The following is a 21,493-nucleotide window of genomic DNA, read 5'->3' on the forward strand; positions in this document are numbered from 1 at the left end:
TGGAACTCTGAGGAAATTGCTGGATTATGTGTCTCCCAACAATGGAGATAAGCATGAAAGCTTACAATTCTTTTTCTCGCAAGTTTTTTTTCCTTACTATCCTTGGCTGATGTTTAGCGATCAACACTGTGCATGTACTGCCATAAATTTAGTGGTAATTATGTTAGGAAAATATTAATACATTCTACCAAGAAAATTTATCAATAAATTGTGAGTCTTCCTGGCACTGTGACTAACATCATGTAAGTTATGCTTTGTCAATAAATTTGAAAACACAAATTAAAAAGTAGTCTTCCCAATTTGTCAATAACATACAAGTTAAACCTTCCTCTGCAATCGCAACTAAAGCTTCAAGGAATACATCAAAAAACCATTAAATGCACTCAACCTCCTGGATGAAAAGCAATTCATCGAAACACAAGATTTCATGTAAACAGGACCAGTGGGAGTCCTCTACCATGGAGAGTATTCCTATAACTTACAGTTAATAGGTAATTACTTAACTAATTGGTCCTTGATCATGGCTTTTAGTCTTTCAATGTAAAATACAGAATAAGGAATAGACCACAGTTAATTACCGAGCTGCAAGCAATCCTCATCTCCTTTCAGTCGGGTGAAAACTCACAGCCAATGGAATGCCCCCACAGTCATTTTCAACTTCATCAGTATTTTTTTTTGCTAAATGAAAGAAGGAATAAAAAGAACAAAAGAAAGAACTTGCATTTATACAGTGCCTTTCATACTCCAATGAATTATTTTTTGAAGTGTAATCGCTGTTGTTTTGCCATCAAACACAGCAACAGTTGGCTCAGTACCCAAGAATCTGAGGGAGAGAAAGGATCTGCTGGTACAGTTAGATAAAGGGGGATGGGAGGGGGCTCTTGTGGAGCATAAACAATGGTAGGAGGAATTATGCTTAATGGCCTGTTTCTGTAAAAGTGAGCTTCAATAGACTCAGAGGGCAGAATTTTAACTGTGGCATGCCGTTCCCAATGGCAGAACAGGAAGTAGGCACCACTTCCTCTGTCTTGCTTTTGCTGGTTTCCATGCAATTGCAATTAAAATTTAAAGTGACAGAGGCAAGCACAGGAGATACATGCAATCATACAGTGAGGGATTCTTTGCAGTGGTGAAACCCACCATCAACCAACAGTGCAGCAGGTATGGGCAGGCTATAAAAGAGCCTCATGGTCAAACAGGGAGGCTCCTCATCAAGGCCACAACTTTCCTGGCCAACTCCAAGACTTATTGAGAGCACTAAGGTGGCATGAGTGTTCTTCAGATTTAAATTTTACTTGTAAATATTTCACATTACATTGATTTCACTTTATTCATGTTTGCATCATCGTTATTTGTTAAAGCTAGCTTAGTCAGGGAGCTAAATGTGTTGGCATGTGTCATGGTTGGCATGCATTGATGGTTACAAAGGAGTTAGGGACAATTTATTTTATTGTGGAAGAAACAATGTTGTGTTTTTGTGTTTATTCTTTATTGAATTTTCATGTTAGCGCCCAGTGTTGTACTCACCACCCTGTGGGAAATATCTGAGTTTGCAGGCTCAACTGGCCCTTCCTTCTATCCATTGTAAAGGACATTGTCCGAGATCACTCTCAGTGGGGTAATTGAAATGTTGTAGGTGAACTCAAAGCCCTGTAAGGACACACATTTGGACAGTACTGACACCACCCTTTAGGCCTCTGATTTTTTTACCTTGACTGACTGTTCCCACCTCCCCTACCCCAGCACACCCAGGGTGCCAAGCCTTTCCACCTTCCACTCTTCCATGCCCTGACTCCACTCCAAAACCACACCCCTCCCCCTCACCACTGACTTACGCTTGTTGGTCCTGAGCCTCCATGCAAGCTGCCATTCTCCTGCTTCCCTCCCTTGTGCTGCAGAGTTCAACAAGGAAAACCACTGACCTCACACACAACTGCACAAAGCCGACTGGTGCACACCACCTTTAAACAAACATGAACAGAGTGCCAAAAGGGTATCATGTGCCACTGACTTTATCTTGTAAGTAGGATGTAATTCAATAAAGTTTCACGCTAATAAGTATTCATGGCATGCAAATATATTACAAGTGGGAGCCCGCCACAGGACAGCATGAGGCCCGACATGTCATAAACACGCTGCTGACTTAATCTCTGCACCTCAACCTGCCGTCGGAAAATCACAATTTCAGCCACTGTCTAATTCGCTTACCCCACACATCACGTTTCCCACTCTTGCAAGCTTCATAAACGATCCCCGACTCCCCCACCCTTCCCCCACAATGTTAACAAATGTGGCACCAGTGAACCCTAGTAATATCAAGGTCAATGAGAAACAGGAGAAGACTCTCCACTCTCCACATATCTAGTAAAGGAAGATGGTTGTAATTGTTGGAGCTGAATCGCCTTAAGCCCAAGACATTGCTGCAGGAGTTCCTCAGGGCAGTGTATAGGTCCAGCCATCTTTAGCTGCTTCATCAGTAGCCAACAGCGTGAGAAATGGGGATGTTCACTGATTGCACAGTGTTCAGTTTTATCCTCAATTCCTCAGATAATAAAGCAGTTTGTGTCAGCATTCAGCAAGATCTGGGCAACATTGAAGCTTGGGCTGATAAGTGGCAAGTAACATTTGCAACTACCTGGCAATGACTGTCTCCAACATGAGAGAGTCTATTGACTTCTCTTTGACATTCCATTATCATCACCGAATCATCCAGCATCAACAACTTGGAAGTCACTATTGACTAAAAACTTAATTGGACAAGTCACACAAGTACCACGAATAGAGAAAGGTCACAAGGCTAGGTATTGTGCATCAAGTATCCTCCTAACTTCTCTAAGCCTTTCCACAACCTAGAAGGGACAAGTCAGGACTGTGATGGAGCACTCTCTATTTGCCTGGATGACTGCAACACTCAAGAAGCTCCACAACATCCATGACAAAGCAGCCTACTTGTTTGGCACCCATCCACAGTTTAACCATTCACTTGCTCCATCATTGGCAGATAGTGGCTGATGTGTGTACTATACATAAGTTGCACTGCAGCAACTCGCCAAGACTTCTTTGTCATTTCTCAAATCGGCAATCTCTACGACATAGAAGGACAAGGGCTGCAGTTACATGGAACACCATAACCTCCAAGTTCCCCTCCAAGTCATGCACCATCCTGACTTGTAAACATATTGCATCATTATTACTGGGTCAAAATCCTGGAACTCCATACCTAAGAACGTGGTGGATGTGCCTACTCTATGTGGACTATAAGGATTCATGGTAGAGGCTCAGTGCCACTTTCTCAAGGGCAATTTTGGTTGGGCAATAAATGCTGGCCTTGTTAGTAGTGCCCATGTCCCATTGATGAATTAAAAAAAATGTTTTGCCTATGTTGATTGAAGGATAAATATTTCCTAAGGCACCAAGAGAATATTTTGCTCTTCTTTGAATAGTGCTATGGAGTTTCTCATCAGTTGGATAGGCCTTTTCATTTTGGAGAGCATAACCAACATATTGTGGTGCTGAGCAGACTACACTTCTTAAGGTGTCCCTCCATAGTTTTTTTTTATTCATTGAATGTGGGCATCGCTGGCTAGGCCAGCATTTATTGCCCATCCCTTATTGCCGTCATTTAGAGGGCATTCTTAAGAGCCAACCACATTGCTGAGGGTCAGGAGTCACATGTAGGCCAGACCAGGTAAGGACGGCAGATTTCCTTCCCTAAACGACATTAGTGAACCAGTTGGTTTTTCACTACAACTGGCAACACGCTCATCATTAGACTCTTAATTCCAGATTCTTATTGAATTCAAATTTCACCATTTGCCGTGGTGAGATTCAAATCCAGGTCCCAAGAGCATTACGCTGGGTCTCTGGAATACTAGTCCAGTGACAATACCACTATGCCATTGCCTCCACCAGAGAAGACTAATGACAATATTGGCTGTGAATAAGATACGCAATGTTGCCAATGCATAATAGATTTTGGGCTGTATATTATGGGGGGGAGGGGCGGCGGTCGATCGCACCCCTCCCACCCCCCACCCCACCCCCTGGAATCACTCCATGCCAGCCCACCCTGCAGCCATAACATTCTGCAGGCAGGCTACATTGATGCAGCGTGGGACTTTGGCCTCTCACTGGGGAGGAAGTCCTACCCTCGGCACATAAAATCCAGCCCCTTGTGGTTATAGCAGTACAAGGAAATAGATGGTGCATTCTGTTGCAAAACATCAAATTTAGAATGACATACTTCTCAGAAAGTACCAGAGTCAGAAAGATTGAAAAGGTATGAAAGAGCTACAGGAGAGAATTAAATGAATAGCAACCTGAACTTTGAAATCAAAGTGACCTTTAAAAAATGCATTCCAGTTTAGTTTGTCAAATGGACAATTGTGTCCCAGCATGGACAATCTTGCGTAAAAGTGCATCTACTTTTTTAAAACTACAAAGAGTAGCACATCTTTGCAAGTTATATTCCATTTTCTTCCATTGTCATGTTCCACATGTGTAGCTGGTGTGCTTCCAGATATTTCCTGTCAATCACTCTGAGCATGTGTATTTGGAGCTGCAGGAATAGACGACTGTTTATAGTTTCTGCCAAGTAGAATCTAATCTCTAATGATCTAAATGCATTCAATCCATGCTAGTTAAAGTCTTTGTAAATATGCATCCATATTCTCCAGTAATATAGATAATCTGGGAAATACTGAAGTAAATTTATACTCATTTTTTGCATCCATATTTTGCCAATTGTATTTCCAACTTAAAGAATAGTTGAACTTGAAAGAAGAGATCATTGAGACTCAGGATTGAATTGATAAGGATGGATATTGGAAAGGCTACTCTTGCTATACTTGGCTATACTTAAAGTTGATAAGTCACCAGGACAAGGTGAGATGCATCCAAGGGCACTAAGGGAAGGAAGTGTGGAAATTATGGTGGCAATGGCCATAATCTTTCAATCCTCCTTAGATACAGGTGTGATGTCTGGAGAGTTCTGGAGAATTGCAAACGTTACACCCTTGTTCAAAAAAGGGTGCAAGGATAAACCCAGCAATGATAGGCCTTTCAGCTTAACCTCAGTAGTGGGAAAGCTTTTAGAAATGTTAATCCAACATTCAGTTACACAAATGTGGATTATTTACAAAAAGCTAGCATGGATTTGTTAAACCTTTTTAACTAACTTGATTGAGTTTTCTGATGAGGGTTGATGAGAGTAACGTGGTTGATGTGGTGTATATGAACTTCAAAAAGGTGTTTGATAGAGTGCCACATAACAAGCTTGTCAGCAAAGTTAAAGCCCATGAAGTAAAAGGGGTAGTGGCAGCATGGATACAAAGTTGATTGAATGACAGGGAAGAGGGAGTAGTGGTGAACTGTTATACTTTGAACTGAAGGCAGTTTTAGAGTGGGGTGCACAATGGCAGTATAAGGACCACTGCTTTTCCTGATCCATATTCACAGAATCACAGAATCACAGTGCAGAAGAGGCCCTTCAGCCCATCGACTCTGCACCGACACGTGAGAAACACCTGACCTACCTACCTAATCTCATTTACCAGCACTTGGCCCATAGCTTTGAACGTTATGACATGCCAACTGCTCATCCAGGTACTTTTTAAAGGATGTGAGGCAACCCGCCTCCACCACCTCCCAGGCAGTGCATTCCAGACTGTCACCACCCTCTGGGTAAAAAAGTTTTTCCTCACATCCCCCCTAAACCTCCTGCCCCTCACCTTGACCATATGCCCCCTTGTGACTGACACTTCAACTAAGGGGAACAGCTGCTCCCTATCCACCCTGTCCATGCCCCTCAAACTTGTACACCTCGATCAGGTCGACCCTCAGTCTTCTCTGCTCCAATGAAAACAACCCAGGTCTATCCAACCTCTCTTCATAACTTAAAATGTTTCATCCCAGGCAACATCCTGGTGAATCTCCTCTGCACTCCGTCCAATGCAACCACATCCTTCCTATAATGTGGCGACCAGAACTGCACACAGTACTCCAGCTGTGGCCTTACCAAGGTTCTATACAACTCCAACATAACCTCCCTACTTTTGTAATCTATGCCTCGATTGATAAAGGCAAGTGTCCCATATGCCTTTTTCACCACCCCACTAATGTGCCCCACTGCCTTCAGAGATCTATGGACACAGACACACCAAGGTCCCTTTGTTCCTCAGAACTTCCTAGTGCCATGCCATTCCTTGAATACTTCCTTGTCAAATTACTTCTTCCAAAGTGTATCACCTCACACTTTTCAAGGTTAAATTCCATCTGCCACTTACCTGCCCATTTGACCATCCCATCTATACCTTCTTATAGCCCAAGACACTCAACCTCACTGTTAACCACCCGGCCAATCTGTGTCATCCGCAAACTTACTAATCCTACCCCCCACATAGTCATCTATGTTGTTTATATAAATGACAAATAATAGGGGACCCAGCACAGATCCCTGTGGTATGCCACTGGACACTGGTTTCCAGTCACCAAAGCATCCTTCTGTCATCACCCTCTGCCTCTATTGCTGGGCTATATGTGCATATATAATTGAAGTTGGTAGGACAGATTTTGAAAGCAGTTAATAAGGCAAACAGGGCCCTTGGCTTTATAATAGAGGCATAGGGGAGAATTTTCTCCCTGTCAGGTGGGCCAGTCGTGAGTAGGCGCGGGCGGGCGCGGAGCCGATCGCCGCCCGCGATCGGTTGCGCGCTGCCATTTTACATGGGCAGGCCAATTAAGGTCCGCCCAGCATGACACGCTCAGCACTACCTGTGCAGGCGGGGGGAGGAGGGAGAGTCGGGGCCTGCGCTCTTCCGCGCACATGTGCGCAAAAAAGCGCAGAAATCTTCATGAGGCACGGAGCTGCCTCAGGGAGATTAAGTTCAGAATGAAAGTTTTTAATAAAGAACAAAATTATTTGGGCATGCCCCCTCATGTGACGGTATCACATGAACTGGGATATGTTTATGAAGTGTTAAAAAAAAAAAATTATTCAATAAAACCTTCATGAAACCTCATCCTGCCCATGGATGAGGTTTCATGCAAAACACAAAGACCGCCTGGGCTCTTAAGTTTGGATGGGCAGCCCTGTCAATTTGTGTAATTGGTTTATTAATGACCTGAAGAGGCCTTTGACAGTTTGCCGCCCGATGTCACCGTGCATCATTTTATGCGTCAGCGTGTGGGGCCTGCCCTCCACACACCGAAGAGAAAATTCTCCCCATAGAGTACAAAAGCAAGGAAGTTATGTTGAACCTTTATAAAATGCTACTTTGGCCTCAACTGGAGTATTGTGTGACACTGAGCTTTAGGAAGGATGTGAAGACATTAGAGAGGGGTGCAGAAAAGATTTATGAGAATGATTCCAGGGATGGGGAACTTCAGTTATGTGGATAGATTGGAGAAGCTGAGGCTGAGAAAGAAAAAGATGGAAAGGAGATTTGGTAGAGGTGTTCAAAGTCAAGTGAAGTCTGAATAGAGTAGATAGGGAGAATCTGCTCCTCAGAGGACACCGATTTGAGGTGAATGGCAAAAGAACCAAAAGTGACATGAGGAAATACTGTTTCGTGTGGCAAGTGGTTCAGATCTGGAATGCACTGCCTTAGAGTGTAGTGAAGGCAGAGCCAAATTGGCTTTCAAAAGGTAATTGGATTTTTAAAATTAATTCTTGTGATGGGAGCCTCACTGGCATGGCCAGCATCTATTGCCCAGCCTAATTGCCCTTGAGAAGGTGGTGGTGAGCCACCTTCATGAACTGTTGCAGTCCATGTGCTGTGGTTACAGCCACAGTGCTGTTAGGAAGGGAGTTCCTGCCTTTTGACCCAGTGATAACAAAGGAACAGTGATATAGTTCCATGTCAGGGTGCTGTGTGGCTTGGAAGGGATCTTGTGGGTCGTGGTGTTCCATGAGTCACTTGCTCTTATCCTCTTAGGTGGTAGAGGTTGTGGGTTTGAAAGGTACCATCAAAGAAGCCTTGGTGAGTTGCTGTGGTGCACCTTGTATATGGTACACACTGCTGCCACTGTGGGTCAGTTTTTTTTTCATTCACGGGATGTTGGCATCGCTGACTGGGCCAGCATTTATTGCCCATCCCTAGTTGCCCTTGAGAAGGTGGTACCTCCTTGAACCGCTGCAGTCCATGTGGTGTGGGTGCACCCACAGTGCTGTTAGGAAGGGAATTCTGGGATTTTGACCCAGCGACAGTGAAGGAACGGCAATATATTTCCAACTCAGGATGGTGAGTGACTTGGAGGGGAACTTCCGGGTGGTGATGTTCTCATCTATCTGTTGCCCTTGTCCTTCTAGATGGTAGTGGTCGTGGGTTTGGAAGGTGCTGTCTAAGGAGTCTTGATGAATTCCTACAGTGCATCTTGTAGATGGTACACACGGATCCTACTATGCGTCAGTGGTAGAGGGAGTGAATGTTTGTAGATGGGGTGCCAATCAAGTGGGCTGCTTTGTCCTGGATGGTGTCAAGCTTCTTGAGCGTTGTGGGAAATGCACTCATCCAGGCAAGTGAAGAGTATTCCATCACACTCCTGACTTGCACCTTACAGATGATGGACACACTTTGGGGAGTCAGGAGGTGAGTTACTCATCATGCTATTCCTAGCCTTTGACCCGCTCTTGTAGCCACAGTATTTCTTTGGCTAGTCCAGTTCAGTTTCTGGTCAATGGTAATCCCTGGGATGTTGATAGTGGGGGATTCAGTGATGGTAATGCCATTGAACGTCAAGGGGTGATGGTTAGATTCTCTCTTGTTGGAGATGATCATTGCCTGAAACTTGTGTGGCACGAATGTTACTTGCCACTTGTCAGCACAAGCCTGGATATTCTGCAGGTCTTGCTGCATTTGGACGTGGACTGCTTTGGTACCTGAGGAGTTGCAAATGGTGCTGAATATTGTGCAATCATCAGCGAACATCCCCACTTCTGACCTTATGATGGAAGGAAAGTCATTAATGAAGCAGCTGAAGATAGTTGGGCCGAGGACACTGAGGAACTCCTGTAGTGATGTCCTGGAGCTAAGATGATTGACCTCCAACAACCACAACCATCTTCCTTTGTGCCAGAGGAGACCAGTGGAGAGTTTTCCTCCTGATTCCCATTGACTACAGTTTTGCTAGGGCTCCTTGGTGCCATACTTGGTCAAATGCGGCCTTGATGTCTAGGGCAGTCACTCTCACCTCATCTTGGGAATTCAGCTCTTTTGTCCATGTTTGAACCAAGGCTGTAATGAGGTAAGGAGCTGAGTGGCCCTGGCAGAACCCAAACTGGGCATCAGTGAACAGGTTATTGCTAAGCAAGTGCTGCTTGATAGCACTATTGATGACTCCTTCCATTACTTTACTGATGCTCAAGAGCAGACTGATGGGGTGGTAAATGGCTGGGTTGTATTTGTCCTGCTTTTTGTGTACAGGACATACCTGGGCAATTGTACACATAGCTGGATAGATGCCAGTGTTGTAGCTGTACTGGAACAGCTTGGCTAGGGGCACAGCAAGTTCTAGATCACAAGTCTTCAGTGCTATTGCCGGAATATTATCAGGGCTGCAGTGATGTCCTGGGGCTGAGAGGATTGATCTCCAACAACCACAACCATCTTCCTTTGTGCTTGGTATGACTCCAGCCAGTGAAGAGTTTTCCCCTGATTCCCATTTGAATCAATTTTGCTAGGGTTCCTAGACGCCACACTCAATTAAATGTTGCCTTGATACCAAGAGGAGTCACTCTCACCTCACATCTGGAATTCAGCTCATTTGTCCATGATTAGTCCACTATCAACATTCTGGGGGGTTACCATTGACCAGAACCTGAACCGGACTAGCTGTATAAATACTGTGGTTACAAGAGCAGGTAAGAGGCTAGGAATCCTGTGACGAATAACTCACCTCCTGACTCCACAAAGCCTGTCCAGCATCTACAAGGCTCAAGTCAGGAATGTGATGGAATACTCTCCACTTCCCTGGATGAGTGCAGCTCCAACAACACTCAAGAAGCTCAACATCATCCAGGACAAAGCAGCCCATGTGATTGGCACCCCATCCACAGACACAGACATTCACTCCCTCCACAACCGATGCATAGTGACAGCAGTGTGTAGCATCTGGAAGGTGCACTGTAGGAACTCACCAAGGCTTCTTAGACAGCATCTTACAAATGCATGGCCACTACCAACTAGAAGGACAAGGGCAGCAAACAAATGGGAACGCCACCGCCTTGGACGTTTCCCCTCCAAGCCACTCACCAACCTGACTTGGAAATATATCACTGTTGCTGGGTCAAAATCCTGGAACTCCCTCTGTAACAGCACTATGGGTGTACCTACATCACATAACATGCCATGCAGTGGTTCAAGAAGGCAGCTCACCACCACCTTCTCAAAAGCAATTAGGGATGGGCTATAAATGCTAGCCAGCAACGCCCACGTCCCATGAATGGATTTTTTAAAAATGGTGCAAGGCTACAATGAGGTCAGGAACTGAGTGGTCCTGACGGAACTCAAATGGAACATTGGTGAGCAGGTTATTGCTGGGTAAGTGCCACTTGGTAGCATTATCGATGACACCTTCTATCTCTCTGCTGATGATTGAGAGTAGTCTGATGAGGCAGTAATTGAACAGGTTGGATACGTCCTGCTGCTTTGGACAGGTCATACTTGTGCACAGATGTCTGTGTTATAGCTGCACTGGAACTGCTTGGTCAAGGGTGAGGCTAGTTCTGGTGCACAAGTCTTCAGGACTACAGCTGGGATGCTGTCAATGCCCAAGAGGTTTGCTGTATTCAGGGTCTTCAGACATTCCTTGACATCACATGGATTGAATCAAATTGTCTGAAAACTGATCGTGGGGACCTCAGGAAGAGGCCATGATGGATCATCCACTTGGCACTTCTGATTGAAGATGTCGCAAAAGGTTCAGCCTCGCCTTTTGCACTAATATACTAGGCTCCTCCATCATTTTCAAACTTCCTCCTCTGGTTTGTTCTTTAATCATCCACCACCATTCACCACTGGGTGAGGTAGGGCTGCCGAGCTTTGATCTGATCCATTGGTTGTTGGGTTGCCTAGTTCTGTCTATTGCAAGCTGCTTCCATTGTTTAGCATGCATTTAACCCTGTGCTGTTGCTTCACCAGGTTGACACCTCATTTTAGGTATTCCTGATATTGCTTATGAGAAATAAAATTGCAGAGTTACAGGAAAAGAGCAGGGAAGGGGGGTTAGTTGAGTTGCTGTTGCAGAGATCCAGCATAGACACAATGGGCCAAATGGTCTTCTCTCTGCTGTAACTATTCTATGATTCTATGATCCAAAGGAACTGGCTCACAGTGGTGTTGAAGATTCAGGCAACTATACACCAAGCAATCCATCGGGTATATGGTCTCATTAGGCACAAATAATGGAAATGCAAAAAGTTAGCAATTTAAAAAAAAAACATGAAAATTAGTTTAGTGACATGAAACTGTTAAATCTGTACAAAAATGAATTTTAAATCTCATAACTATAAACTGCAGAGTTAAATGAGTAAAGTTAGTTCCTTTTGTCTCCAGGATCTAAGTTTTGAATCTGCAAATCACGATCATTTCCCCACTTTAATGGATTGGATTGTCTCATTGAAATTTCTAGTGAGCAAAATAAAGCACTAAATTCACAACCTTGCTTCAGGCTAACAAAAGTAAAAACTGAAAAAATCATATTGATGCACAAGGCAGCAATCTTTTAAGGTTAGTTTAAAATACGCAAGAGAGCTTACCTGTATTTAACTCATGCCATAATTGATCCTAAAGAAAAATCAACGACACTGAATGAGAAATATAGAATACGTTGTAGAACTTTACAGGTGTAGGATGGGTGCAATTCGGAGCAATTTTGGCAAACAAAATCCTATACTGCAAGGAAACCTGAATATGTAATCCAATGAAGCAAGCCATTTTTCAGGAGTTCAAGGCAGCCACTTAAAAATGCTACTAGGCCCCTTGCCTATGCAAATCAGAAGCCTAATGACTGTTTCAGGACCCCCAGAAAATTCGGCTACCTTGAGCTGATGAGATGAAAGGCCTGCTCCACGCAGGTATTCCTGGTGTGGATGCCATGTAGCTAACACTCCTTCCTCAACCATCATCACCAAAATCAGATAAATTGATTATTAATTTCATTTAATTTTTGAGAGTCCTTACCAAATGCAAATTGGCTGCCACAGTACATTTGGCTACATAAGAACAGTAATGCATTAACTATCAAACTCCTTTAGGGTTAATATGATAGTTCTGTTTTTCTATGTACCTAGCTGCCCAGTTACAAGCCAAGTCTAGTGCACATTCAAGCATGTCTATTTGAGGTGAAAAATATCTGCAAAAATATGGTGATTGCTTTTCATCACTGGAACATTTTAAGCAATCATCCAATTTGCTTTGTGCCCAGAGTTTCCATCTTTCAACTGGACCTGGGATCTGTCTGAATCAGAGAGAAGGAATCAAGAACTACATTGCCCATAAAATTTTGTGGATCAGTCATTTTTTTTTAAGCTAAATGGAGAAGAGTGCATCTTCTATATCTTCTAAGCAGTATGATTTGTCACATAGGAAGAGTTCACAAGTTCCATCTTCTAAATTAATGGGAGCTGTCCATCCTTCAAGGGCAACAACTAACAGATTTGGTATTATGATTTTGTCCAAATCACACCAAGTAGGGTCTCTTTCTAAGCAGTTTTTCTCTTCAGTCATAGTCTGTTCCTAGCTTTCTTCTAGTGTTAGGAACAATGTATATTTTTTAAGTTGACTATGGATATATTATATACATATATATATAGATATATATTATATATATGTGTGTTAAGAAAGGTAAAATGGAATGTTTCATTTTTGGTTGTTTATGAGCCTTGGCACCCAAGGAGTTTGGGTGGATCTGCGGCAGAAAGGTCAGTCTTTTGGGTTTGTTTATATATACACATTTTAAATGAGGTTTTTCAACCCCTGCAGTTAAAAGGACATTTAAAAAGAGGTTAGAAGTTTGATGATTTTGGGGAAAAAACACAAAGTAGAAAAAACTGGTCTGTTACCTAGCAACAGTGAACAAGTGACAGAGAGACACACAGAAAGTCAGGAATAAGTTCAGAGCGTGTATGTCAGAGAGAGTGAAGACTGGAGTTCTAAGCTCTCTGTTAAGAAATACTGCAAGGTTACTAGGGAGACTGAGTTTAGGAAACCCATGGGCAGGATTTTACCATCGGCGAGCGGGGGCGGGGCCTGCTCACCGACCCGTAAAATGACACAGGATGACGTTGGGTGGAACTCCCGACGTCACCCCGCCCCAGTTAAATTTTCAGGAAGGTGGAGGCACAGCAAAATCAGCTGTGCACCCCCCGACCTGTCAATAGCCAATTGAGGCCATTGACAGATCAATTAAAGTCATTAGTGGACCTGCCCATCCAACCTTAAGGTTGGCGGGCAAGACAGCAGCCCCGGCGGGATGTAGGAAAAACATGAAACCTCATCCACAGGCAGGATGAGGTTTCATGTAGGGTTTTAAAAATTTTAATGAAATTTACTTGGAAATTATGAACATGTCCCAACTCATGTTGTCACATGAGGGGACATGTAAGGGAATTTTTTTTTCCTATTTTTAATATTTTTAAAGTAGAGGCGATCTCCCTGAGGCTGCACTTAGCCTCAGGGAGATGAGTGCACTCTTTTGTGCGCATGTGTGAAAGAGCATACTCTCACTTTTGGGATTCCCCCCCGCCCGCACAGGGAGCGCATAACGCTTCCTTGCGGATGTCACGCTGGGGGGCCTTCATTGGCCTGCCCATGTTAAATGGCGCCGCGCCTCCGTTTGGGGGCGCCGATCAGAAGCGCGCTTGCACGCACCCGCCCATCAACTTCCCCCCCGATGGGGGGAAAATTCTGCCCCATGTGTTTGCTCTGCAGTTGAGTTTAAAGTGCAGTTTTGAGTGTCTCAGGGAGTGATACAAGTTCGGTGAAAAGCATTTAGTGAATGCTCGGAAACTCACTGGAACAAAACCGTTTGAAACTGGGCCAGCCCAAGCAAGAATCTTTGGTGTAAAGATAGTGGTAAGTCTTCACTCTCTATGGAGATATTGCTGGGTAAAGGAATATTGGAGAATTGAATCATCTTCTGGTGTTTATATTGAGATCTTTCCAACCTTTTTGATGGTGTTCATTTTCCTTGTTTAATAAATGTTGTATTCTTTGTGTTAAAAGTTCATCAGCAGATTCCTGTGAATTTGTTCAGTAACTTACCTCTATGGCTTCTAAAATAAGAGTTAGGATCCTTCAAGCCAGGGTTCACTCTGGGATCTGGCCTGCCCAATATTACCATCAGCTGGAATCGTAACACTCATCTTGTTGCTCAATTCTTTGCCCTTGATCCCCATGAACTCAAATTTTTAAAAAAGTGTTGGATGCTTATAATATAATTAGATGTTAATGGAAAGATGTTCAAGACTCTATATTTATGGATTTCTTTCTTTCTCATTTGCATGTGTCAAAGATTTATCAAAATGTGCCAACATGTGTTGACTCTTCAGATTTTCAGCATTAATTGCAACAAAGGAGATACCATTCCCCTGCTATAATTAGACAATTAGCAGCATGTGTCCATTCATTTTGCATATTCTGAATATGTATCATTTGTCCACATCTAATCTGTGTTCAAAAGCTTATTAAGTATGACCACAGGAAAAATAAATCACCCACATCCAAATTTTAGGTGAAAGAATCAGGGCAAGTAATGAGAGCAATTGAGAGCTGGTTCGATTTGAGCTTGAAGTATGAATAAAGGCTGAATACACCAACATAGAATTCACAAAACTTACAGGTCCATGGGCTGAACTTGCTGTTCTGTAAATAAAGGCATTGAGGAGGTAGAGGAGACATCCCTTATGTGTCAGCTTTCTGGTTGTCAGTCAGTATTCAGCACTACTATCTTAGCAAACATACAACAGTGGACTTTTGTCAAAGCTTGTAAGCTAATTTAAAGTTGGTTTTTCGTCACACACACCTGACTAGTGACAGTAAAGGTGACTTCAGTGTTCATCTTCTATGCTACTGATGTCTTTCAAATTAAAGTGGCAGGTTTCAGAGGTATTACCTGACAAAAGAGAATAGTGAGAGAGCAGGTTATTTATTCTGCCACTGCTAGGCTGGCTAGCTCATAGAAGCTGTTCACTTTGGGCTGTAGCTTGGCAACAGTAAACTAGTCAAAATCTTTAAAGAATAATTATAGAGTACAGGGTACACCGTTTTTTGCCAATTACATGGTGTCCATTCTTTGTGGTAGCTTGTGATACAAACATTTATTGTGAATGCATAGGCAAATTATGCAGGACAAGTCTGCCTATATTCTGCCTTAGTCAACATTACCTCACCTTTTCAAGTCAGAAGACAACATTATTAGAAGAACATACCCACTTACATGTATTACAAAGAAAGGCATATTCAGGGGATGAACTTGCATTGTAGAGTTTTGTAAAGGAACATTAATCACTAAATCTGAATTCTGAAGAATGAAAGGTATCGCACAAATTTCCATTTGCCACATCCCACATTAAGAGGGGAATTTATGTGCATAATATCCTGCACAGAGAGAGGCTCATCTCAGATTATTTTTCTCAGGATTTGACACCAAGCCAAGACATGTTGGTCAGAGGGGGTGGGGGGAGAAATTTTAACTTAAAAGGGCAGGTGAGCTTGGTTTGCATGATGTGGTTTCTAGATTGAAAAATCTGTTCCCAAATATAAACCCTCCTTCAACCTGTCCATTTCCAGTTTTAACTAAGGCTGAAAAGTAGGCAAGAGGCCAGCTACTCCAAGGAAACCCTGGAAACCCAGAAACTTCACTGAGGCAAGGACTTGATGGATTCAGGAAGTGAGTGTCCATACACCTACCTCCTGGATCCAGTTGTCAATCCAGATGCCTGACTTAGCATCCTCCGTGCTCAGGCATTCCCCTCCAACCTCTTCCCGCAAGATCTCTAGTCACCACCAGGCTACTGACTCCTCTCACCAACATTCTGCACCCCCTATCAACAGGCCTCCAATTCACAACTCCACATCAGAGATCAGCGACAAACCAGATTGACCACCCCTTCCACCGCCCTTTCCTTCCTCCTCAGATTGACCCACCTCCCAATCCTGAACAACCTACTTCCCCATCTCTGATCAAATGTGTCCCCGCCATGGAATTACCTGATCCTTCAGGCTTCACTGACTGAATCCCTGCCTGACCAGAAGGCAAACCTATCGAGCAGGCTTGGTCTCTAGGCTGGGAACCAATCATTGATGTCATACACATTCTGTGGAGTTAAAATTCCACAGTTGGTGGGGAAATCCCAACTTCAGGGCTTCCCGTGCTATTCAGACCCCTCCGATTTGCCCCCTCCCACTTCTCCCTCCTCCCAAAAGATGAGGTAAGTAAAAAAATCCAGCTCAAAATGCCATTCCACGAGGAGGGGTGAAATCTCGGGAAAGAGTCATTCTGCTCGTTTTGTGCACTTTAGCTTAGCAAGTTGCCATCCTGGATTTTGCCAGTGCCATACCAGAGCCATCCTGGCCAGGACAATGATTGGCTTAAGGAGATTAAAAGAAAGTCAAGTTGATAAAGAGAGAAAACTAGTGTACTAGGAAAAAATGATTTCAGATTTCTGGGTGACTATGATGTTTTGTTAAAATGCATAGGTCAGAAAGTCTGTTAGCTCTTTGAAGCATGTTGCATCTTCCCAATAATAAAATGCACTCAGAATGTCTATTAGTCCCTCTAGCTACAAGTACCAGCATTGCACCAGCAGAGGTTTGTGAGAGACAACTAGGAACTCATTTATCAGCACTTAATGAAAAAACGGTTATGGGACCCAGGTCACCATGGATAGCACAGAAGGATGTGGGAGAGAAGACATGCCTACACCTGGCATCAAACTCCTGGTGTTACTCGTTTTATTGCCTCTGTGTGAACAGACATTTTCCACATTTACCCCTGCCCCCAACTTCATATATTTGAGTTCTTATGTACAATCTGGACTGCAATAATTTAGCATTTTTGCATCGCTGGCCAGGCCAGCATTTGTTGCTCATCCCGAACTGCCCTTGAGAAAGTGGTGGTGAGCTACTTTCTTGAATTGCTGCAGTCCATGTGGTGTAGGTGCACCCACAGTGCTGTTATGAGGGAGTTCCTGAATTTTGACCCAGCGACAGTGAAGCAACGGCAATATAGTTCCAAGTCAGGATGGTATGTGACTTGGAGGGGAATTTGCATCTACTGCCCTTGTTTTTCTAGGTGGTAGAGGTCGTGGGTGTGGAAGGTGATGTCGACAGGCTTGACAAGTTGTTGCACTGCACCTTGTAGATGGTACACACCACAGCACTGTGCATCAGTGGTGGATGAGGGTGCTGGTCAAGCATACTGCTTTGTCCTGGATAGTGTCGAGCTTCTTGAGTGTCTTGGAGCTGCAACTCATCCAGGCAAGTGGAGAGTATTCTATCACACTCCTGACTTATACCTTGTAGATGGTGGACAGGCTTTGGGGAGTCAGGAGATGAGTAACTCACCATAGAATACCCAGCCTCTGACCTGCTCTTGTAGCCACTGTATTTTATTGGCTAGGCCCTAGTTCAGTTTCTGGTCAATGGTAACCTCCAGGATGTTGATAGTGGGGGTAATGCCATTGAAGTCAAGGAGAGGTGGTTAGATTCTTTCATGTTGGCGATTGTCATTGTCTGTCACATGTGTGGTGTGAATGTTACTTGCCACGCCAGCCCAAGCCTCAATTTTGTTCAGATATTACTACAAATGGACGGACCGCTTCAGCATCTGAGGTGTTGTGAATGGTGCTGAACATTGTGCAATCATCAATGAACATCCCCACTTCTAACCTTATGACGGAGGGAAGGTCATTGATGAAGCAGTTGAAAATGGTTGAGCCTAAGACAGTACCACGATCAATTCATGCAGCAATGCACTAGTACTGAGATATTTGACCTCCAACAACAACAATCATCTTCCTTTGTACTAGGTATGACTCCAGCCAGTGGAGAGTTTTCCCCCTGATTCCCATTGACTTCAATATTGCTAGGGCCCCTTGATTCCACACACAGTCATTTGCTGCCATGATGTCAAGCGCAGTCTCTCTCAACTCACCTCTCGAGTTCAGCTCCTGTGTCCATGTTTGGATCAAGGCCGTAATGAGGTCAGGAGCTGAGTTACCCTGGTGTAACCCAAGCTGAGCGTGAGTGAGTAGGTTGTTTCTGCGTAAGTGCAGCTTGAAAGCACAGTGGATGACACCTTCCATCATTTTACTGATGATCGAGAGTAGACTGTTGGGGCAATAATTTGCCAGGTTGGATTTGTCCTGCTTTTTTTAACAGGACTGACCTGGGCAATTTCCCACATTGTCGGGTAGATGCCAGTGTTGTAGCTGTACTAGAACAGCTTGGTTAGGGGCATAGCAGGTTCTGGAGCACAAGTCTTCAGTACTTTAATGGTTTTAATTATCAGGTTCACTTTGTCCGGTGGACACTAGCTATGCCCTTTATATTAACACATTAGTTGGTGCTTGAAACAAAGCAGGCAGAGAGACCGATTAACTGAATAAATACTGGTGGTTTATTGGAACTAAAAACAGAACACTAACACCATGTGTGCTTCTTCAATCACCTCCAGCTCTAGACTTACAGGTACCCAAGAAGCCCCCGCTGTGTAGCCAATATAGCCACATGGTCAATTAAAACGTTCTCTTAAAGGTACATAACACTCCACTTGACCACATCCCTCCGCCTTTACTTGAAAGTACAATTGACAAGCTTCACAACATCCCAATTATTTACATGAATAACTATTTACAAGTCAAGTCTCTCAGGAGGCCCCCCCTAAATTCGTCCTGATAAGAGTTGAACGGGTGAGGAGACATCTCTTCATTAGTAATTCAGCGGGGGCAATACCGATGGTTGCGTGTGGCATCGCCCAGTATGCGAATAGGAACTGTGACAATCTGGTGCTGGTGGAATCCCCATCCAGCTTTTCATCCCAGACTTAAAAGTTTGGACTGCCCACTCAGCCAAACCATAAGAGGTGGGGTGGTAAGGCAAGGTTTTGATATGAGTTATTCCGTTGAGGGTTGTAAACCTGTGGAACTCCCCGCCGGTAAATGCAGTCCTGTTGTCTGACACGAGCACCTCTAGTAACCCACGTACTGCAAAACTCTGTTGCAAACGGTCTATGTTAGCAGCAGACATGGATGACTGGCTTTCGTAGACATCCATCCACTTGGAGTGGGCGCCTATTGGTAAAACGAACATCGTGCCCAAGAAGGGCCCCACATAGTTGATGTGGAGGCGCACCCATGGCCGCCCCAGCCATTCCCAGGGGTGCAATGGAGCCAAGGGGGGTAGCTTTTGTACCTGCTGGCATTGAAGACAATTTTTCACTAGGGTTTCGACGTCCACATCCATCCCTGGCCACCACAATTAGCTGCGCTCGAGCATCTTAGTCCTACTAATGCCAGGGTAAGCGCAATATAATTTGGCCAGCAATGGCCTTCACCCTCTCGAGGGCACAATAACCCTTGCTCCCCAGGGCAATATGCCGTCCTGGCAGGTGAGCTCATATGTGCGATTGAAAGACTGCTTCATGTCATCAGACTTTGGCTCACCTGACCATCCATTCAAGACCTGCTCCCGGACATGAGATAAAAGTGGATCTCGACTTATCCACTCACGGAATTGATTGGCTTGGACAGGGGAAGAATCAAAAAAATTTAGTCGTAAGACAAGTTCCTGGGGAACTGGAACCTTCACAAGGTTATCTGACAGGGGGAGGCAGCTCAGTGCATTAGCATGTACGACCTGGCTTCCCAATCAGTGAATAAAAGTGTATTTGTAAGCAGTCAATATCAGTGCCCACCTCTGGATGTGAGCAGATGTGATGGGGGCGGGGCATGTCACCTTATCCTCTCTAAATTATCCCAGCAGAGGCTTGTGGTCAGACATAGCGTGAAAATGTGAATGTGAAGATATTGACGGAATTTCAGAACATCAAGCACAACAGGCAAGCCTTACTTCTCAATTTGAGAATATCATTGTTCTGCAGCACTGAGAGTGCGAGATGTATAACCAGTGGGTCATTCAAAGCCATCCGCCATCTGATGTGAAAGTACAGCCCCTACTCCATAAGGGAATGGGTGGCAAGTTACTATCAGTTCTTTCTTTGGGTCAAAGTGGACCAGTAGGGCCAATGATCTTAACAATTGCTTTACCTTCTGAAACACATCCTGGTACGGAGCTTGCCAAATCCATTTATGGTTTTCCTTAAGCAGTGCATATAACGGAGCCAGTATGGTTGATAGATTTGGGAGAAATTGGCCCTAGTAGTTTATCATTCCTAAGGTGGCCTTTAGTTCTGTAGTGTTTCTAGGTACAGGTGCCTCGTGTATAGCCTTGACCTTTTCTTCCATGGGATGCCCTGCACATCGACTTTATGGCCGAAGTAAACTACCTCTTTGGCTTGGAAAAGGCATTTTTCTCACTTCAAGTGTACCCCTGTTTGTGAGGAGTATTTCAGCACCTCCTCCAAATTAGCTAAGTATTCTCCATCAGTTCGTCCAGTGACTAAGACATCATCCAGATAAACAACAACATGGGGCAGTCCCTGAGAGCCTCTCAAAAGAAAGTGTGAGAGGAGGACCCTGGGACAGGCAGTCAGCAGCACCTACAGGAGAGTGCGAGAGGAGGACCCTGGGACAGGCAATCAGCAGCACCTACAGGAGAGTGCGAGAGGAGGACCCTGGGATAGGCAATCAGCAGCACCTGCAGGAGAGTGCGAGAGGAGGACCTGCTTATACCTGTCGGAGCTGAAGTGTGATGTCAAAGGAAAACAGGTCGGTGAATGGTGGGTATCTCTTTCATGTCTCCTTTGATTGGCCAAATAGTTTAAATCAGGAGACATTATTATAGCTGAAGATAATAGTTAAGAAATTCACTTTTAAAATATTTAACATCCAAATTAATTAATTAAATAGAATAGAGATGGCTGGGCAGGTTATGTGTGGGAGCTGGTGGACGCCGGTGTGATCCACAGTGACCACATCTGCAGCAAGTGTTGGCTGCTCGAGGAACTTTGGCTCAAAGTTGATGAACTGGAGTTGAAGCTGCAGACGCTGCAACCCATCAGTGGTGGGGGTGGGGGTGGGGAGGGGTACCTGGACACTGTGTTTCAGGAGACAGTCACACCCCTTAGATTAATTACATCAAATTTGGACCATGGTCAGGGACAGGAGAGTGTGACTGTGAGTGGGGCAGGTATGGGGATCCAAAACTTAGCTTTGGAGCAGCCTCAGCCAGTGCCCTTGTCTAATAGGTACAAGGTACTTGCTCCTGGTGTGGTCAAGGGCACAGACTGCAGGGCGGATGAGCTAACTGACCAACAGTGCCATGGTACAGAGCGCCATTCAATTTGGGGGAGAAAAGAGAAATGTAGCAGTTAA

The sequence above is a fragment of the Cetorhinus maximus genome, chromosome 8 (assembly GCF_964194155.1).
Source record: "Cetorhinus maximus chromosome 8, sCetMax3.hap1.1, whole genome shotgun sequence".
NCBI classification, from domain to species: domain Eukaryota; kingdom Metazoa; phylum Chordata; class Chondrichthyes; order Lamniformes; family Cetorhinidae; genus Cetorhinus; species Cetorhinus maximus.